The following is an 8,097-nucleotide window of genomic DNA, read 5'->3' as shown; positions in this document are numbered from 1 at the left end:
CTCTGGGAAGTGGAGGTAGGAGTCTTGGCACCTCAAAGCTGAGTGCATCTCCCTGGAGCGTTTCTGCTGGCACTGAAAGTCCTGCATTCCAGGGAACCCCTGGGCCCCCAGCAAGAGGAAATCTGGTCACCATGTGCCCAGGCTCCATAGCGAATAGAAAGACATTCCAGCCAGGGTGGGCCTGGCTCCACACCTCACTCTCTTTCCACCTTGTCAGAGTGAGTCCCACTAAACAGGCAAAATACACACATACATATGCAGGAAAGAAGAAAAGAAGGAAGGAAGGAAGGAAGGAAGCAAAGAAGGAAGGAAGGAAAGGAGTAAATCTACTTTAAACAAAAAAAGATATTTGCTTATTAAGCCAAAAAGCATAATACTTAAAACAACATGGTACTGCCCTAGCTGGTTTGGCTCAGTGATTGGAGAGTGAGCCCGCGGACTGAAGGGTCGCTGGTTCAATTCTAGTCAAGGGCACGCACCTTGGCTACAGAGTGGATCTCTGGCCCTGGTCCTGGTCGGGCACGTGCAGGAGGCAACCAATTGATGTGTCTCTTTCACATTGACGTTTTTCTCTCTGTCTCTCCCTGCCACTCTCTCTAAAAATCAATAGGGGGAAAATACCTTCAAGTGAGGATTAACAAATAAAAACCGAATACTATAAAATTCCAATCATGAATTCTCAAGTTTAAAAAAAAAAAAAGTAAAGCAAGAGCAAATCTATTGTAAATGGTGGACAGACAGATGGCAGGGATGAGTGAAGACATCAGGCTAGCTGGTCCCTCTGAGCTGACACATTCCGCCTCTGCAAAGCACTGAGTACGCTGTGCAACGTGTGTGCACTTTAAGGGCTTCTGGACCAAAGAGGACTATGGTGTGGTGCCACCTGTTAGGACAGGGAACGGCCCAGGATCCCCAAAGTGTACTGTGTGCAGGCGGGTTTGGGCTGAGGTCATTTCATGTCAGCACTAATCTCAGGTGGGAGCTCCCAACACTGTCCAGGATCTGAGTCCGTTTGCACCACCATTGAGAGTGTTCCCATTCCTTTCTTGTCTCAAGTGGAGCTGGATCTGACCTGCTCACTCTGGTCTCAGGCTGTTGACCAGTCCAGGCTTTCCCTGTTATCAAAGCTGCCGCCTTGGGCACTTGTTGACAATAAAAAAAAAAAAAACTTATTTATTTTGTTCAACAAGCCAACTTGAATTTCCCCAAAGAATTTTTTGAAAAGTAAAACATCAAACATATTAAGCATGTGGGATTCTGCTGCCCATACTTATTGCCCCAAGGAGGACTGTTGCCATGGGAATGGCTCTGTAAGGAGAACGGAGCCGGGCTGAAGGTGAATAAAATACCATAATGGAGCACAGGCCACCCAGCCAGCCAGCCCCTTAAGCTTCTTGGAGTGTTTACCCAAGTCTTAGGAGTTAAATCATAATGAAGAGAGAGTGAGAGAAACAGAAATGTCCCACTGCAACAAACACGTTGAGGGATGGGGGTGGGAGTCAGCATGTGAGTGGAGATGTGTTGAAAGTCAACAGTGAGTATGACTGTATCTTTTCCTGAAGGCTGGCAGAACCCTCCAACCAGTAGCTTTTGTGTGGACAGACCCGTCCCAACCGTCTGCAAAGGGGCACGGCCAATGGAGCAGACAGAACTCAATGAAGGGTTCACCAAAGAATTGGTGTCAGGATGACCCTCGTGGTCTCTGGCAACAGACTCTGAGACTCTGCACGGCTCATTCTCTGTGACCCAGCAGTCTCATTCCTCGGAATCTGCCCAAAGGAAATCATTCTGACTCTTAAAAAAAAAAAAAAGGTTGTGATTCAAGGCTAAGAAACTATATGTGGAAGGATGGTATGTGGAAAACGTGAAAAGAAACTTGGCACTGTTATCATTCTAGAATAGATACATGTTTTCCCCGGTGCAAGGAATCCCACAGAAAATGGTGCACAAAAGCTGAACAAAGATAAAGCTTTGACTTCTACAAAAGCAAAATGCAATCCATACAAACGAATAAGTTCTCCAGTTGCAGAATTTGTAAAAGTTCTGTGCACTGGCCAGGTTCTCATTACTGCCAAGGGCTTATGTGCAAGAATGTGTGGGGAAAAGGTTTTCTCCTATTATTTTTGTTAATCCTCACCCGAGGACACGAAATGGAACCTACAGCTCTTCAGTCTATGGGACAATGCTCTATCCACTGAACCAAACCAGCCAGGGTTGTGAAAAAGGTTTTAGATAGTAAAGACTACCAGCAAACATATTGCACTGATGAAGTTTCTGGCTTTCTGTATAAGTTTACTTTCTGCCTGGGATTTTCAAGGCATAATATAGGTGTTCAAGTTACAAAGTAACATGTTCTAAGCCAAATAATTAACTTTAAACCAAGGAAGTTGATGGGTGTTCACTCTTTTGCTCTTAAGTTCTGAATAGCACGATGTAACTAGTCTCCTGCCTGAAGCTGTTCTTTGCCTTACAACCATTTTATTGAACTGGAATAAGTGACAAATTTAACTTTGTCTTTAACATTACGTAATTGTTATTATCCTCTCCATCTACTTTATTTATAGATATTGCAAAAGTGAAGAGATTGATATTTTGCCTTGAACTTGGCATCCAGACTTAAAATTCTTCCCTCGATCCCTTGTTGGTTGCATAGTTCTTAGAATCAGCAGTCCCTTGATTAATTGCATTTTGCAAAGTATTTAAATATCTGAGACCATTATTGCCGAATGGCTCCTAAGTAATTAGACCCGACCCAAATCAAACACAAATTGTATTTGTGATTTTTTATTTGTTCCTGAAGCCACAACGCCAAAACCTTTTTTATGAGTATAAGAACACAAGGAACACTCCATATGGGTCCAAATAAATTCACTGGATTTCAGAAAAACATGTATTCCATGCATTACCTTGAATTCAAACTGGCATGAAAGATAGAACAGTGTTCATCCACGATGATATGTCATGTAAATGAATCACCACTCTTTGGGAAAGCTCTTTGAAGCAGGACCAAACCTTTTTTTAACTCTCCTTCCCTTCTCCGCCACATAAATAAATAAATAAATAAATAAATAAATAAATAAATCAAACAAAGTTGGGGGGGGGGGATGCTGTGAGCACAAAGGAGTGCAACATGGGGTTGTTTTTAATTCTCTAAAACTGGTAAAAGGTAGGGGGGGAGGGGCGGGCAGATCTTAATCCTCACAGCAGGGGAGAAGTTACACCATGTTGCAGCAGCATAGCAATATATTCTGCAGAAAGTTAAGTGTTTAAAATTTTTTTCATAACTGATGGATAATTTCTCATCCTTTCATGTTACAAGAAAACCATCATTGTAAATACAATATGATCTGAATCATGGGGAAAACAAGCAAGAATCTGGAAGGAAGTGCATCAGACTGTTAATAGTTCTTGGCTTTAAGTGCCGAGACTGGGTTAAGCTTATTTTCTTCTGTTCTGTCTTTCTAACTTTTCTATAAGGGGCATGTAATTTTTATGTTTGCAATAGCAAACTTTCTAGAAGACCCAATACATGTTTTCTTACTCATAGGCACCCCCGAACCTCCTTGCTCTTGTCTCCTTTCACTATAGAACCTGGAAAAGCTCAAGTGGCCGCTTTTCCAGCCATCTTTGTCTCGGCACAGGTCTAGCCCATGAGAGGTGAGTGGAAGTCAGAGCCCTGGCCTTTGTGGACCCTTCCTCCATCTTTCTGCCTAGAATGTAGACGCAGTGAGTGATAGGGGCTGCAGGAAGCATCTGGGGACTAAAGCAGAAAGGCCTAGAGAGTCAGAGATGCTGGCTGTAACACTATCAGAACCAGAGATGCCAGTTGAGCCAATGCCAGCAGCTGACAGGTATTGAGACCATAAACAGTGTTGGAAAAAGCTGTGTGGCCGCAAGGACAAGAGCAGAGTTTCTCAACAGTATCATGTGGGCAGAGGTTGTAAATACAAAAATTATAGAGCATGTGAGAAACCAAAGCAGGATAAGAAAATCACCAGATGCAACAACCAAGAAATACCACTTCTCAGGATCGACAGCTAATTGGAAAATATAAGCGACTGAAAAATAAGAATACTGTAAATGTTTCTCAATAAAGACTTGAAGAAGAAAGAAGAGGTGGTATTTTTTATTCTTTATTTTATTTTTATTGATTTCAGAGAGGAAGGGAGAGGGAGAGAGAGATAGAAACACCAATAATGAAAATCATTGATTGGCTGCCTCCTGCACGCCCCCCACTGGGGATTGAGCCTGCAACCCAACATGTGCCCTTAACTAGAATCAAACCCAGGACCCTTCACTCCACAGGCCAATGCTCTATCCACTGAGCCAAACCAGCTAGGGCAAGAATAGGTGGTATTTTTAAATGAGCCAAATAAAATGCTTAAAATCTTAAATATAGTCATTGATATAAGAATCATAATTAAGCTAAAATAGTGTTCTAGACACAGCAATGGTGACCTACAAGAGCAAATAAAGTGACACAACACAAACAGAGATAGAGATATAATACCTAAAAAAGATTTTAGCTACATGACACACAGGATGAAGAGCTTTGACATGTACTTAATTCAATTTTAAAAAGAATAATAGAATGGAAGAGAGGAAACACCATTAGACCTAATGAAAGACATATGTTGAAAACACAGTCTCCTGAACAGAACTGAGCTTATACTTAACTACATTGTTGTGAACATGAAGAATATCAGCAATGAAAAGACCAACTTAAAATAAACAAAGAAGAAAATTATTTATTACAAACCTTTGATAATGAGACTGACTTCAGCACAATAAATGCCAGAAAACTCTGTAATAATATATTCAAAGTTCAGAGGGAAAACAACTGTCAAACTAGAATTTTATACCCGGCTAAACTATCATTCTAAATTAAGGGCAAGATGAAAAGTAGTAACTATGATCAAGGCTTTCAAGGAACCAACATAAAAGATACTGTCATTTTCAGCTGGCATTTTTATCAGGAGATTGTGTCAGCCCCTTAGGATTTTCCCAATCAGAAAGAGTCAGGTCTGAGGAACTGGAGATTCTATTGACCCTATTTGAATGGGGAATCTCAGGGAAATACCAGTGGAGATTTTATCTAGACATTCAAGAACAGGTGGACCTTGAAGAGCAATCATCAGCTTAGCATCAGTGCCCTTTATCCATCTGGAATTTGAGAACAGCAAAGATAAATATACTAGCCATGCAGAGGGCCCAGCTTAAACTTACACTATGCTTACCCTGGATTGCAAACATAAATCTGGTTAAGTTTTTATGCAAAGGGCAGAAACCCCACTCCATGGTTCTGGCTCTCTCTTCCTTCTGCCGACTCACCAACTAAAAATGGTTTTCCTACCTGGACCCAACTCTATATGATATTTTAGTTCAGTTTCTACTACCACCAAAGCATAATCCATGTTTCTCTCAGCTTAAATTCTTCTCAAGAGAGACTGACTGACCACTAGCCAATGAGAAATTGCCATTCCTCTGTGAAGGGTGCACCTCTGATTCTATCAGTTCTGCCCCTGTATAGCAGAAACTGTCGGCTTGCCTACTCAATAACAATTCTACTATTATCACCTTTACTTGCTAAAAAAGTGTATCCACCTCTCCCTCCTCTGACCCTATCCTCAGCTCAAAGGATATACATTCTGTTGCTGTAAGTCAATTATAGTGACTAAATCTCCTTCCAGTGATTGGTATAGGCAGTGGTCAGCAAACTGCAGCTCGCGAGCCACATGCGGCTCTTTGGCCCCTTGAGTGTGGCTCTTCCTAAGCCTTAGGAGTACCCTAATTAAGTTAATAACAGTGTACCTACCTATATAGTTTAAGTTTAAAAAATTAGGCTCTCAAAAGAAATTTCAATCGTTGTACTGTTGATATTTGGCTCTGTGGACTAATGAGTTTGCCGACCACTGGTCTAGGGGAAAGAGCACACGGCCTAGTTTTAACTAGTGATTCGTTAAAGAAAATCTGTTTGAGGAGTCTTAGAAAGATTTCTTCATTCTGAATGAGCATACAGCAAAACAGCCCTATCTCCCAAAATATACACACACATGCACACAAACACACATTTTTCCTCCATCTAAGTATAACTGTGACTAGATGTGATGATTGAAAGTACTAAAGCCAGGTTGCTACCAGCCAGAAAATAAAGCCAACTCATGGAGTAGGCTAGAACAAGAGAAGCCTGGGGAAGTGAAGCCAGAGTTCTAATTTATGCTCCTCATCGGCAGACATCCCATCGCTGAACTTTTTGGAATGTATGATAATTAACGTCTTTGTTACTTCACTCAATTTTGGTTGGGATTTGCTATTACTTAAAGCCAAGGCATCCTAATCAAAACAAGCATAGACCCACAGGCCAGGCTTTTATCAGAGGCCATGGGTAGGACAACTCCCATGCCACACAAATACCCACTGTGTCACAGGGGTTTGATGGACTTGGGGAGCATGAAGACTGAAGACTATCATAGGATACACCATCTCAAGGGAAGAAAAGTGATAAACAACAAGTTTACCTCAAGGTTGAGCAGGGATGATTCTGGATGCAGTGTGATGGTTGTCATTTTGATTGTCCTCTAATCTAGTATGCATAGATTTGTATCTGAGTTCTAGAGCAAGTGCCCTGCAAAAAATAAATAAATAAATAAAGTGAAAAATATCAAGAACTGTTAGTGGTAGCAATGGGGTTCTTGTGGTGTCCGCCTGGGGACCCACACGAGGGAGATTAGGGTGTTGAGGTTTATTGAAGGTGGAGCAAACACAAAGGGCTGTCTGGGTTCAGCTCTGTCCCGCTGTGGAAAAAACCCAGCCTTGTCTTTATCAGGCCCAGAAATAGGGCCCGTGTCCAGAAATTCTGTGCCAGTCCAAGGCTTAGTCCAGTTCAGTCTCTGTCCTCCTCCCGCTGACTTAGTCTGCTCCCGGCTGAGCTTTGGCTGGTGCTGAGTCCAGGCCTGTGCTTGGAGCCCACTTGGAGTCCATGCAGCTGCCAGACCCCAGATGGCTGCTAGGCCTGCATGACTGCTATGGAGAGAGAATGCACACACTTCAGAGTCAAGCACATTACAGAAAAAAAACAGAGAGGGAGGGAGCACTTTGTTAAGCTTGAATTATATCATCTTGGGCTTAGGAAGGAGATAATGTAATTTTTAAAATAACCAATCAATTTCCCTGTTTTTCATAGGCTTGTATTGGGTCCTTCCCCTAACCGATCCATTTTCTATGTCTTCTGGAGTTCTGTGTCCCTTATCCTATCGGATCCTTTTCTCGGGCCAGACAGACAGGTCTTCATGGTCATTCCCCCCTGTGCCATCTTGGCTTCTACTGCACATGTGCCCAGCAGAAGAATTTCCCCTTTATTTTTTATTCCTCCCCACCCCACCTCCACAGTCCAGGCAAACGGACCAGTTGTATCCTGGGGCAATTGAAAAACTGGTCCTTCCTCCTTCCATGCGGGAGGGAGGGGTGGCAGGGCAATGCTTTGACTCCCTGGGATGCCTATGAATGCTGCAACTTCCTAGTGAAGCAGGCCCATCATGCAATTCAGCTCCCCAGTCCATCAGGCTCAACAATGTCGATTTCCTTTGCTCCTCCCTCTTCCACTAATATCTAGCTACCTACACTAGCACAACTACTTCACTAAAAGATCTATGGCAGCCCTGGCCAGTTTGGCTCAGGGGATAGAGGGTCAGCCTGTGGACTGAAGGGTCCCAGGTTTGATTCCAGTCAAGGGCACAGGCTCAATCCCCAGTAGGGGGCTTGCAGGGGGCAGTCTATCAATGATTCTCACTCATCATTAATCTCTCTCTCTCTCTCTCTCTCCCCCTCCTCCCTTGTCTCCCTTCCTCCCTTTCCCTTCCTCTCTGAAATCAATAAAAATATTTAAAAATAAAAATAAAAGCTCTGTGGCATGCTGAGATGTGCTAGTAGCTTTGGTGCCATGGCCTGTCTGTGCTAGGAAACTAGTCTAAAATTTTCTGGGTGGATGGAGAAGTTTTTTAGTCTTGGACACCTGTTTAGAATCAGGGTTAGATCTTTTTTAACAGGTTTTTTCTTTTACTATATTTTTATTGTTTGCACTATTACAGACGTCCCCTC

Source organism: Myotis nattereri (assembly GCF_964212035.1).
Source record: "Myotis nattereri genome assembly, chromosome: 14".
NCBI classification, from domain to species: Eukaryota; Metazoa; Chordata; class Mammalia; order Chiroptera; family Vespertilionidae; genus Myotis; species Myotis nattereri.
This window is presented reverse-complemented; position numbering follows the sequence as displayed.